Here is a 10956-nt window from a genome sequence, read left to right as displayed (position 1 = left end):
ACTAAAAGTACGTTGACTTCACAGCAAAATAATATCAAACATTCATATGAAACATGCAATGTTGAAAATAAATAAGAAAAGATCCTATAGACTGGAACTATTTTTCTCTATGAAGCTAAAATCTATACATAATCCAGAATATTTGTTCGTTCAAAGATTGATTCATCAACTGCTCCTGACTCGTCCAGTGCAATAACTAGCCACTCCTAGCTCCTTTAATGCACTCACTTTTCAACTCCTCACCGCCCTGAAAAGGAGAATGAACACCATTCACATGAACATATGTTTATAGAGAACTGCAAGATAAGAGATTCTTTGATGAAATTATAAGAAATGAATCATACCAATGCTTTGTGGTTATGCTGGAGTTGGCTTAACTATTTTTACCTAAAAACCAGAAAGATTCAGGATAAATAACATATCACACATGTGCAGATTGGAGCATACACAATGCTTGAATGAAAACATACTTACATGTGAGCGAGGCCAAGCAATAATAGAACCCATAGCATCCCTTACTGTTTGGAATTTTTCATATGGTCTAACTACTTTCTCATCTCCTAGATATGTACAGCGCGAATAAGAACTGCAACGTATTGCACTCCAAGCATGTTTCCTCCAACCACATGTTTTCTCTTTACTCACTAAAGTTCCTTTGGCCACGAGTTTGTCTTTATTTCTCGAGTTCATTGAATACAACACAACTTCAACTTTATCCATTTTTTTAAGAAATGAAACATTTGTTATTGATGAACTTGAGAAGATTTTATTTTACACAAATAAGAACAATTTCAAAAATAATTAGACCAACTATCTATTATACAATCATTGTCATTTGGATATGTAGCCTATATGTACCTGCTTAGCGACTTGGTGATGACCACATGGCTTGGTTGCATTGTTATTTTGAGCATTATCATTCTGCAATTAAATAGGAATACGCATGAAGCGAGACACATGATCAACTACAATCAAGAATGATAGTTTTGAAGAGCTCCGATACATGCACCAAGGAGCCTTATTCTACACGTACTTTTGGTCTGCACATTTCGCTATCAAATTAGATTAAGGTCCTATTACAAAATTATTTATTGTGAAAACTAAGCATGAATTCAGTATGCAAACAAATGAAGTTGACGTCATGTAAATTTATACACTTAAAACAGAATTCACCTAATATTCAAGGCCAGGTGTTCCTCAACATCTATGCAGGGTTTCCACCAAAAAGAACATGTATGAAAGATTGGTATTTTATAGTACTCATGTATTATTTCAGAAGTGATTAATTAGTTTATTTGAATAGGAGATCTGTTGGAGCAACAATGATATGTGTGTGACTAACTTTTGGTTCCATCGGGCCAAATCATGTTACTCTTGTATGCAATACAATTTTAGTACTTGGTTAAATCTGACTTATGATCTGCTAGTAGTGTCACGATAGTATTTGAAACGAGCTTATCAAAATGGGATTGGTATTTCATAATAATGTCATTTACCTTGCACTTAAATACAAAATTAGACAACCTTGTGTACAATCATTGTCATTTACATATGTAGCATAGGTTTACCTGCTTAGCGACTTGAAGTCGTAAACTTGGTTCAGGACCGCCTTGCTGCACGGGAAGATTATTTTCAGCATGGGCATTCTGCAATTTAATAGGAGAAGGTGTCATCGGCATCATTGATAAAAAGTTGGATAAATACTGGCAGGTTATAGGTTAAGATTACTAGGACGGTATATACGAACCCAATCAGGTTATAGTTTCTAATTAAAGGTTACTATTTCACAAAGTTTTAACTTGATGATAAGATAGCTTTCCAATATTTGACTAGTATAAGGGTTCAATCAATAACAAAATTACTGGCAGGAGATAATTGATAACTGAGTGCCGGTTAGTTGGCACACCTTAGTGATCACATGTTCATGTGGTAAAGGCGCACTGCCACAACCCTCTTTTGATTTGGTTTGTTGCAGCTCCTATTAAAGCAATAGTTGTAAGACATTAGAATGGACCTGCATTAAATAGTACATGAAAAGCCCATTACATTACCTGCATAGTAGTTCGTGGCTCCTGCACATCGAGACTTACAAATTATCTTGATTTGGCTAGTGGATTCATGAGATCTTCCTAGTACTATATTATCAATCTCTGGAGGACCTTGCAGATTTTCTTCACCAAGCTGCACATGTTCTGGATCATGCATTGTAAGTTCCAAGTCCTGTAGTCGTCTTGGTATCCTTGCCATTGTTAATCTGCCAAAGTAACAGAAACTACAGATCTCAACCAAAAGTTCAGTGCGGCATAGCATGTATAGAGAGAAAATGCCGCATTCTATAGCAATTCACATGATCGAAATGACCGGTCATCAAGTAGCTAGTATGAAACTAGTTTCACATGTTTGATTGTCTTCTTCTCACAGCTTATGAATCCAACGATGACTTTACTCATGTCCCATTTTCAAGTCTTGCTAATAGAATTGATTAGAAGTGGTATAGAATACTAAGTGTGCATGCAACCTATGATGGATTAGATGTGGCTGACATACTGCATTCTTTTGGCTGATGGAGGAAAGCTTAGATGTGGGCCAGCTGTGTAAAATTGGACTCCCATTCCAAAAGATAATACTACTAGTACTACACAAATAACAAGATGGACTCATCGTGTGCGTGTATAACATACATACACAAATGATATGACCATTATGTACTAACTAAAGGCCATAGTGGAGCGGCACCATCATGTCCTTGAAGTTGGTAGCGGTTGGGGCAGATTAACAGTGCAAGTGGTCAAGCAAAGTGGCTGCAAATACACAGGGATTACCTTATCTGAGGAGCAACTTAAGTACTCCCAAAACAAGGTGAAATAATTTGGCTTAGATGTAACTTCATCATTACTACACATGGGAATTCATGATGTTCGGTCAATTAAAATTTTCTTATATATTAGTCATAATTTTTATACGTTTAGTAATCTTAATGAGCAAAAATTTGAAGAATTGATTATGCCCATCAATAGGAAATGATGCCCACATCTGTCTACATAGACTAAATAATCTTCTACATTCATTATACCGGCATGTAACAGTTGGGATTAAATCTATGATAAGACTGGCTGACACATAATATTTTTAGCAAAAAAAAAACATGCAAGCAGCAAATCAAATATCAAGCATGCAATGAGATTTAATTCTGCCTAGAAGTTACGCCAATGCACACCAGCACAGGAAGAATATGAAAGAAACAGTCACCCGTGTAGTGATTTCGCTAGTACAGACTACACAAAAGCAACTGCTCACCCAAACAGTTTACAAAAAAACAATTGGGATGGAACTCTTCCCAAACGGTTCTGCCAACAAAGCTTTGGGATATTTTGTGCTACTAGTCACTATGTGTGATGTGGCTTAATGTGCATTAATATTTACTCTGCTCCTACCATGGAGCAGAGCTCCTGCAGTTTGCACAACCGGACAACAAACCTCCCTTTCAGCATTTTCTCAAAACTGGTTCGCCCTCTAGGTGTGAGTCTTCTCTATCAGTTGCTCTATGGACTCCACCGTCGGATGGATCGGTTGTTATTAACGTGGATGCTGCACTGTTCTCGAGCTCACAAAGGATGGGGATCGACGTCGCAATACGGAACCACAACGGAGAATGCTTGTTGGCCTGTAACAAGCAGTCTGAAGTGATCATGACGCCTGAACTTGCTGAGGCATTGGTGCTGCCTTCATGGATCGATCTACAGTAGGTACGGTGATTGCTGACATTAAATCGCTGGCAGCAAGTTTTCAAGCTTCCTCTTTTATTCCTGTAAAACGTTTGACGAATGTACCAGCAGACAAACTAGCTTGTAGCTGTGAGCATCCTCCTAGTCAGATCTATCGTGGTCTAATCCCTGAACTTATTAGGAATAGTGTATGTACTTTTTTTTTTTAACCGGGCAAACCCCCTTTCCATTACTTAGAACGGAAATACAAAGTTCGACGGAAAGTCCAAGAACAGGGAGAAGGGGAGAGCGAGTTCAACGCACTGCTAGGAAACCCACCACACTCGCCCGCCATCGAAACGAGTGTTATGGGGCGAAAACCTAAGCAGCACCAAAATGAGACTAGCCCTATTACAAAAGCAGAGTTTGAGCGATCTCACACAGTATCTCAAAGCGGAGTTAAAATAGTCTTAGTAACAAAACAACCACCACAGGAGATCTTCATCGAAGTAGTCGCAGATGAAGAGACGAGACCGAAACCAGCGCTGCACATCACTTGGACGCCTTGCAGGCCCTCATCAGCAGCACTGTCCCGTTACGAATCATTTCAGCACCCGCTCGAAGTTGCTTGATGTCTTCCCCGCCTGCAAACCTGCCCAATATAAGAGAAAAGACACTGTCGTAAAGACGATCTCAAAAGGAGATTTGATCATTTTTTTCTCAAACGTAGCTCTGTTACGAGCCAACCAGATGGCCCAAGTGACCGCCCCAAGCGCCACAGTATAAAAGGATTCGTATCCAGGTAAGAAAGAGTAGCACCAAACAAAAAATTGCCAGTAATTGCTAGGGCACAAATCTGTCCCAAGCGTGACCCCAATCGACCGCCAAACAACCTTAGCTACAGAGCAACCAAAGAATATGTACTCTGCTTAATATACCTGTAAAAATTCAGACAGCAAACCTTTACACCGATTAGGCATGATGGCTGCTGTACCAACGTGCTTGCTCTGCTTAATATACCTGTAAGCTCAAGACGAAATTGCTCGTTGCAGAAGACTTCCTCCGACCTTCCCGCCCAATCGCCGCCGTTGGCCCAAATGCACACGCCGGCCGGTCTCTGTCCCCCAACCTCCACGGCCTCCAATCGCCCGCCCGCCCGCTGAGTATCCGTCAGATCGCCCACCAAACTAATGGATCTCTGTTCATCTGATTGAGGTGATGCACATCAGCGGCCAGCGGGTTGGAGGGATCCCATTAGATGGATAGCGATGGATTAGGAGGTGGAAGAAGAGGAGAAGTGGAGAGATGGCGGCGTGAGTGAGGAGAAGTGGAAAGAGGGCGGCGTGGCGGAGTGATTTACGGGGATTTTTTTTTCAATAATAAGAGCGCTGGCGTGCTATTTCCTGGCGGCAAATGGAAAATAGTTGTGCCAAACGCCCAAATGATTTCCTCCAACAAAAAATTTAGAGAAAAATGATTTCCTCCAAATGAAATGCGGAAAACTAAGTATGTATCATTAGAAAAAGCCTATTTTATTTTTGTTATACACAAACAACCAAAAAATGGGCCAGGTCACCTCCTCTATTATTATTGCTATTAGCATATACATCGTAAAATGTTTTCTCCTAGACAAAGTAGAAATCCATCTTGTTATAATGTATAATGGATTTTTGGGTCTAAGGGCATCTTCAATGCCGACCCTTAAACCGTCCGTATACGTACGACCTCCCTCTCCCAGCACATCCGCATCCACGACGGCGGGCTCCTCTGGCCACAAGCAGGACCAGTAGCCGCAACAGCGGACCCATCTTCTCGTGGAGGCCACTCTGATAGATGAAGAATTCGTCCTCGTGAAACGGGAGTCAGCAGCCCCCTGCGCCTCCGCCACGTGAAGGATGAGCCCGCATTGACAGACCCTCGTCGCCTCCACGCTGCAATCGCCGCCCGATAAAGGAGGAGCTTCCACCCATGATCATGAAGGCGCGTGGCACATCCTCCACTACCTAGGAGGAGGTGGTTATGGCGGTGCCTCGGGCTCGAGGGCCATCGTATCCGAGGAGGGTCACACGACGAGGCAGCAGGCTCGGTATGACCGGGGAAATGTCGCTCCCCGCTCTGCGTCCGCCAAGAGCGACATGCCGCCGGAATGTGTCCCTAATGATCCGAACCTTGCTGTTGCGTGGGTGTTCGACCGCTCCGTTACGATCGCTGAGACAGCCGCTAGGCGCCTCCTTGACGGCAAGCTCACCAAGATCAACGAAGAGTGATCGCCTAGCGACTGCTCCACCGATGACGGCAGGGGCAAGGCCGCCAGCAGGGCTTCGTCAGCACTACCGGTAATGGCCAAGGCGGCCCTCAGCACCGCGCAATAGGAGGCGGAGCAGCTCCTCCGCCAGCGGTAGGCAACCATCGGACAAGGCTGTTGCGATCCATCGGCGGCCTTCCACCGCTGGAGGGACGACAGCGACGACGACGATGACAACATGGATGAGGACGACGATGCGGAAGGACAGGGCGGTCATGCATATGAGGTGATCATCGAAGCGGCAGAAAGGCGTGACAGCATGGCAGCCCTGCTCGGCCGCCACCTGGCGCTTGCGAAGGAGCCGCTCCGCTTCCTCGCCTTCGTGGTGGTGAGCGAGCGATCGCTAGACTAGGCCTCTGCGAGGTCGGGTCCGCATGAAACTAGGCTGTTGCCTCGTCGGCCTCCTCTTAATTTTAAATCCGTTCGAAAAAAACGATGAAGTGATCACATGGTTGTCCTTTTGTTAAAATTTCATAATCCATTTGGATACTTATTTGGGTTCAATTTTTTTGGCCAAATAGGCAGTGAATTGGTTTTCCAATTTTATTTTTTATTCATTTCAGCAAAAATAATTGAAAATTTCCCAGAGCAATAATCATATGGTTGTCATTGTGTAAATAATTCATAATTTTATGGACACTTTGTTTTTCGGTTCAAGTTTTAGGCCAAATTTTCGGTTCTAAATTTGGCAGCTGGTACTGAAATGGTAGAAAAATGCTGCCAAATTTGGTAATGTTGGACCCACCATTTGGATCCCAGCAAGGTAAAAAAAAATCTACAATCAGAACAAAATGACTTGGTCCATGGACATCACAGAATGTTTATGTCTAGACTGCATTGCCAGTTTGCCACTTCTGAGTTCTGATAGTCAATAGTCTTAGAAAATTGCACTTGTGACATTGTGGCAACACATTTGACAATGGCCAGACAAAAGCACATCAGTCTGATAAAACCTAAGTTTCTTACATTCAAACACATATTAATTCCATTTAGCTGAACTACGCACCTCCCAATTATGCAGTCATGTAAAAGACGAGTGTCGAAGGCATGATCTTAAAAAGAAGAATTCACAAATGTATATTCAACATTTCTCAGCCATGTAATATAATAACACCAGATAACTGTAACATGTGGGAATAATCAATAAACCAAAGCTGATACTTCACTTTCCAGAACAGAAATTCTGCAGAATCAACTTGCAATTAACAACCACGTACACTTGGGATGTGCCCTGAATTAGTACGAAAAAATACAACCATAAACTATAATAAAGCATTCTGACTTTGTGCTCGTAAACCACTACTGAAACCATAACTAAGATTGTACTCCCTCCGTCCCAAAATTCTTGTCTTAGATTTGTTTAAATACGGATGTATCAAGTCATGTTTTAGCATTAAATACATCCGTATCTAGACAAATCTAAGACAAGAATTTTGGGACGGAGGGAGTAGTTGCATGCAAAGAGAACCAAAATCACAATGCTCTAATCTGTTTCACCCGATGATTCTTTCAACACCCATGTCAAAAAGATCACAAGGCCTGACTTCCACTACTACATTCCATAGTTCAGCTTTTGGATCTTGAACATAGAAAACCTACTGCACTTGGGAGGAAAATACAAAAGGATCATCCTCTAGCTCATCTCATGTGTGTATTTTCCCAGACTTGTTCACAAGATGAACCCAAACTCATCCGTTTGAATGCCAACTTTATGGTAGACATCATACCAATCACAATTAAAGAACACCACCTTGTAATCATTGTATGACAATTTAAAGATGTCACTTAATCTGCCATAATATCTAACACCATTTTCTGCAATGTTCACTACACCACTATTTTGTGTGACATGCCCTGACTCATGACTCATCGTGTGGAACCTGAAGTTGTTGATGACATAGCCACTATAGCGCACCCCGTATCTGTTGGGTTTTGCAGCCAAAGCTCTTACCTTTTCTGTAATAGTTGGTCCATCACTTTGTAAAACCTGTATGTACAATTAGTTAAATTCAAGTGCCTATATAATTCAGAGTACATGAATACGGTAATTAAAATGTACCTTTTGTTCCAACTAGCCAGCAAAGTTGAAAAGGATATTAAGTAGACTCATTAACGAGTCAGATAAGTCATCATTGAACAGGAAACATAGACCATATGTGATGATCTACAATACAAGATTGAAACTTAAGACCAATTTAACACCCTAGTTTGGTTAAAAGCTTACTTTGACACAGCTAAGCCAAAAGTAGTAATTATTACCCCTCGGGACAGAGTGTGGCTTGCCACAAAAGTGTGGCCAAAATATACTCCTTAATCAAGTGACTAGTAAAGTCGCAAGCCACAACTGTGTCAGCCAACCGAACATTCACTCACCTCAGAAGGTGATGTGTGCCTAACCATAGATCTGGCAACATTTGGCTAGAAATCAAACAGTCCCCAAGTGACTGGCAGTTGTTGAAGGGTAGCCGGTCGCATATTTTTTCAAAGTTAGCAAGCAGGGCCTAAGAGAGTAATTATCAAACAGTGCATTCTAAATTTCTAATGCACACGATCAGTTGCTGCATGTGTTTACACCTTCAGGAAAAAGAGATTTTTAGGATACACTACCACTTGCCTCATTGGCGCATGGTAGGATACGCTGAAAAGACAACTTGGGTGAGTGGCACTTGCTGATTTATTTATCAAAAATCCTGGAAGACTGCAGCTACTTACTTGCATTATTGAAGTTGCTGTGTTCTTCAGTGTTATAAGCATGATTCAGCTTCATACATGCTACATATATTGTTTCAGTACCGAATAGGTTGTCCACTTTACGTGCAATGCTTGATACTTTTGGACAAATGGTATATCCCTCGGTGAGGAGCAAGACAGCGAGGTTGCACCAGAATCCAATTAAAACATTTTAAGTGTCTCTATGTTCACCAGGACAACCAGAAAATGATCAAAAAGTCAAAGGCAAAGCTTAGTTCAGTTCAGTTCATCCTAGCATATGGGTCTGCTTCAAAAATATGGTGAAAACTACCTTTGGCAGACTTCATTAAGAATATATCATCAGTATGCCTAGAAAAAAATAGCGCAAGGGAAAAACTTAGCGTCCATAAGGCTATAGCTACCTAAAAATATACTAAATCATACAAAATAAGTCTCAATTGCACCATAAATTAGAATTTAAACTCAATTCTTAATGATACAACAAAATTGATAAAAACATGCCGAAAACTTCAATAAGAAGTATGAGATACAAACGAGGTACTTTCTCGAGTTGAGATTGAAGGCGGGTTGTTTGAAGCCAAAGACAGTGGTCCGATCTATGGTTGTTCCAATTTGTGGAGTTGATTCAGTCCAACTGAAACACCGGGTGTTGAAACTTCCAATGAAATATGTCTTCCTCTTCTATTTCTACAGAATGAAATGAAATTGATACTAAAATGCATTCCCTTCCAAATCAACAATACATTATACATATACACAGTCCCCTGCATATACGCTGATACACAATTTTTCAGTTCAAATTTAATTTCATTTTCATCATACACTGATAGGAAGAACAGAAGAGAGAGATTTCTCAGAAAATTACCCCCGTCCCAGTCTGCTTGCTGTTTGTTGACAGCAAGTCCTGGGCAGCAGAGTCCGGCCGAGCAGGCGAGCAGCCCGGGATTGGCCGGAGCAAAGCAACAGAGCCGGCGCGGCGGGCGGCGGCCCCCGGCTGGAGCAGGCGTGGAGCAGCACATCCGTGGCGACCAGGCAAAGGGCCGAGGACGGCCGAGGAGTGCCGGAGCAGAGGGGCTAGGGGCAGTCCTTGCGGAGGGCATTCACCGGCGGCGGACGTAGCGCACTGGCAGGACCAGTTGCAGGAGGCAGGAGATGGAGTTGGTCGCTGGAGGCTGTGGAGATTGGGACGGGGCGCAGGGGTGGAGGAGGAGCCAGCCCGGCGGCGGCGGCGGCATAGATGGGCGGCTCGGGACGTGGCGGCGGACAAGGTGAAGGAGGTCGCGCGCTGAGTTCGGTACGTGGGCTCATTTTACTGCATAGATGGGCCTGGTAATTTCCTTTTTCTGCAAAAAATACTTTGGTTTTATTATTTATTTGTTAAACTCTTCCATGTATCCTAAAACGTCTCAAAAATCGCCTGTACCTATTTACACATGTAAAATATAATAAATGAGATATACCCTAAAAATAAGATTTGTGACGGTACTTAAATCGTCTCAAAAAGCATGCCTACATATTAGATACTTTCAGTATAGGGATGAATATAAAAGCGTCTTCCAATAAACGTGCCTACTGACATGTTTTGTTGTAGTGTGCTCAGCCCCTTTTATAGCGTTATTAGTTGCAGGTGAAGATTGAAATTTGTTCCTTGTTGGAACATGGAGATGTTGTTCCTTGTTGAAACATGTTTACTTGTTGGGATATCACAATATATCTTATTTAATTAATGCATCTATATACTTGGTAAAGGGTGGAAGGCTCGGCCTTATGCCTGGTGTTTTGTTCCACTCTTGCCGCCCTAGTTTCCGTCATATCGGTGTTATGTTCCCGGATTTTGCGTTTCTTACGCGGTTGAGTTATAATGGGAACCCCTTGACAGTTCGCTTTGAATAAAACTCCTCCAGCAAGGCCCAATCTTGATTTTACCATTCGCCACCTAGCCTTTTCTTTTCCCTTGGGAGTCGCGCTCTCAAGGGTCATCATTATTTTAACCCCCTCGGGTCAGTGCTCCTCTGAGTGTTGGTCCACCTTGTCAGCCGCCGGTGGCCACCAGGGCAACTCTGGGCTGGCTTACCGGAAGTTTGGATAATCCGGTGTGCCCTGAGAACGAGATATGTGCAGCTCCTATCGGAATTTGTCGGCACATTCGGGTGGCTTTGCTGGTCTTGTTTTACCATTGTCGAAATGTTTTGTAACCGGGATGCCGAGTCTGATCGGGTCTTCCCGCTAGAAGGA

General features: G+C 42.5%; 2 long non-coding RNA genes across 2 annotated transcripts; both read right to left on the bottom strand.

Annotated features, from left to right (window-relative positions):
- Positions 1-199: 199 nt before the first annotated feature.
- Positions 200-2257, bottom strand: LOC125555510 (uncharacterized). Its single transcript, XR_015603195.1, has 6 exons — positions 2052-2257; positions 1907-1978; positions 1569-1646; positions 859-921; positions 345-387; positions 200-247 (listed from the first exon to the last, which is right to left on the bottom strand). It is a non-coding gene; the product is annotated as an uncharacterized LOC125555510 (long non-coding RNA).
- Positions 2258-7144: 4887 nt separating this feature from the next.
- On the bottom strand, positions 7145-10016 carry LOC147967776 (uncharacterized). Its single transcript, XR_015603873.1, has 3 exons — positions 9587-10016; positions 9263-9408; positions 7145-8173 (listed from the first exon to the last, which is right to left on the bottom strand). It is a non-coding gene; the product is annotated as an uncharacterized LOC147967776 (long non-coding RNA).
- Between the last annotated feature and the right edge of the window lie 940 nt (positions 10017-10956).

This window comes from Triticum urartu, chromosome 5A, assembly GCF_056163025.1.
Source record: "Triticum urartu cultivar PI428250 chromosome 5A, HENAU_Tu73, whole genome shotgun sequence".
Classification (NCBI taxonomy): Eukaryota; Viridiplantae; Streptophyta; class Magnoliopsida; order Poales; family Poaceae; genus Triticum; species Triticum urartu.
This window is presented reverse-complemented; position numbering and strand designations above follow the sequence as displayed.